Consider the following 2,584-nt stretch of genomic DNA (forward strand, 5'->3'; position numbering starts at 1 on the left):
TATATATATATATATATATATATATGTTTTGATGAAACTAAGATTGAAAGAGTTTGTGCCTAAGCAATAAATTATATGAAAGACTGGGTGTGGTGGTGCATGCCTGTAATCCCAGCACTCCGGAGGCTGAAGCAGGAGGATTACTTCGAGTTTGAGGCCAGCCTGGAGTACATAGTGAGTTCAAGGTCAGCTTGAACTACACAGTAAAACCCTGTCTCAAAAATCAAAAAACAAAAAACAAAAAAACCCAAGTTATATAAGTAATGCTGTGGTGCATCTATTATACAATCATGAGATATTGACATACTCAATGTCCATTGTTCAAAAGCATATACTAGCACCACAAAGGATACAGAAACATATCTGGGCACCTAAGAGAGTAAAGAAAAGAGCTCACCGAACAGAGGAGACACTGAGCCCCACCATTAACAAGCAGTTAGGCAAATTAATTCCTCTGAGCCTCAGTTTGCTCATCGTACAAGATGAGGGCACTTGGCACATCCACACAGTAGTTAAGTCATTCAATAAATATTAAGTAACCACTAAGTGTCAGTGTAGTGAGTGCCGAGGATGCACGTACCATGAACAGCACAGCCCAGAATCCTCACCTTGAGGGGGCTGACATTCCACCAGAACTGCACCATAGGCTAGAAAGTATAAGGAACGTGGAAACCCCAGCAGTAAGTGAAGTACCAACACTATCAGATGGAAAGTGCGTCCAACCACCACACTAACGAGAACGTATTCAAGCTCCACCCAGCCCCGGTACGAAGATGCGGACGCTAAACGGCCAGTGAAGGAAAGTTTCCAAGAGTAACTTGCTCTGCAGGAATCAGGTGCTCAGCCACACTGTGCAGGGCGGGAGCAGCAGCCGGGACGCGAGGGGCATTAAGGAGAACCACGTCCTCCGAATGCGCAGGCAGAACCCGATCTCCCGAGGAATTCCTCACTCTTGGCCAGCAGCCCAGGCTCCCCAGAAGCCGCGTTCTCCTTCTGCCCGTCCACCTGGCCAAGCCGCCCCCGCCCGGCCCCACCCGCCCCGCACCTCCGGACTCTCTCGCCCGTCCCTCCCGCCCCATCCTCCTCCCAGCGGTTCCACCCCGGCCCCTCCGCCGCGGGCTCGCCACTTCCCTCCCGCGCCTCCCCGGCCGGCTCTCCCGCCCGGGTCCTGCCCCGGCCTCGGCCCGGCCCGGTCCTCGAATCGGAGGATATCCTCTCTGGCCGGGGCCACTACTCACCTCACAAACTTCAGCCCCTGAGACGGAGCCCGAACGTTACACCGGAACCGGAAACCTCCAGACTGCGCTACGGCCTGCCGTCGCTCCAGACACGGCCGCCGCCACGCTGCGGCCCTCCCACACGTGACCGAGGAAGGCCGGGCCGCGGCTGCGCAGGCGCAGTCAGCGCGTCTGCGCCGCGGTGCGCAGGCGTGGCGGAATCCTTAAAGCTTCCCGGCGCAAATCGCTCGCCTTCTCCAGCTAAACCTAGTAACTGGATTACTCCTAGACGTTGTCGCCTACAACACAAATTGGGCCACTTTGCAGTTTTCCTCATGTTAAAAATAAGTGTGGCCGGCCGTGGTGGTGCACTCCTGTAATCCCAGCATTCGGGAGGTTTGAGGCAGGAGGATTGTTGCGAGTTCGAGACCAGCCAAGGCTACAAAGTGAGCTCAAGGCCAGCCTGAACTGCATAGCCAGACCCTGTCTCAAAAAGACAAAAAGAAAAAAAAAAGTGTGGCCGGCCGTGGTGGCGCAGGTCTGTAATCCCACCACTCGGGAGGCTGAGGCAGGAGGATCACCGCAAATTCAAAGCCAAACAGGGCTACATAGTTTAGGCCAGCCTGAAGTACACAATGAGACCTGTCTCGAGAAACAAAAAAGTAAAAAAGAGTTGGGGGTGCCAGATTTGGCTCAGTGGCACAGCGGCTACCTGGCAAGCGTGAGGTCTTGAGTTCAATTACCGGTACCAAAACAAAACAAAACAGAGCTGAGGATGTAGCTTAGAGCAAAGGTCTGAGTTCAAACCTCAGTATGGGACAGTTGCTGCGGGGGGATTGTAGAGGTGCTAAAGTTTTGCTAGAACTGAACATGTGTGTCTGTGGGTGCCTTCAGCCTTTCAAAATAAAACGCTCAACTGTGATCATTAACATAAACCAGGGCCAGGGATATAGCTCAGCAGCACAAGTGCCTGTCTGGCAAGCGCAAGATCCTGAATTCGATTCCCAGTACAGGAAAGAAAGAAAAGAAAGAAAAGAAAGAAAGAAAAGAAAGGAAGGAAGGAAGGAAGGAAGGAAGGAAGGAAGGAAGGAAGGAAGGGAAGGAAGGAAAGACCATAAACCAATAGTGCAGGAGATCACCCAGGAAAAAGACGCACAGGGGAGGAAAGCAGCCCGTTGTGTGTATTCATTCAGGAACAGATATTTAACAACTATCTATTGCTACGTACCAGTTACTCTGAGACATGATATATTGCTTAGCTATTAGGTAAAATTGCTGGCTTTAAAGTTGAACTGCCCAAATGCTGGCAAGGCTGTGGAGAAATAGAAACCCTTTTCCACTGCTGGTGGGAATGCAGACTGGTGAAA

The 2,584-nt window shown here is 51.6% G+C and overlaps 1 protein-coding gene across 3 annotated transcripts in view; it reads right to left on the bottom strand.

Moving 5' to 3' along the window:
* Positions 1–1,371, bottom strand: part of Prpf3 (pre-mRNA processing factor 3) — a 26,191-nt gene extending 24,820 nt beyond the window's left edge. For 2 of the 3 annotated variants that reach the window (XR_001232982.1, XM_005378686.2), the window contains exon 1: positions 1,239–1,371. The gene's annotated coding sequence lies outside the window, so the exon portion shown is untranslated. Of the gene's footprint in view, positions 1–580; positions 1,007–1,238 lie in introns of those variants that run through there. The other variant, XM_005378687.2, reaches the window with a different exon arrangement.
* Between the last annotated feature and the right edge of the window lie 1,213 nt (positions 1,372–2,584).

This window comes from Chinchilla lanigera, unplaced genomic scaffold (assembly GCF_000276665.1).
Source record: "Chinchilla lanigera isolate Chin_1 unplaced genomic scaffold, ChiLan1.0 scaffold00012, whole genome shotgun sequence".
Classification (NCBI taxonomy): Eukaryota; Metazoa; Chordata; class Mammalia; order Rodentia; family Chinchillidae; genus Chinchilla; species Chinchilla lanigera.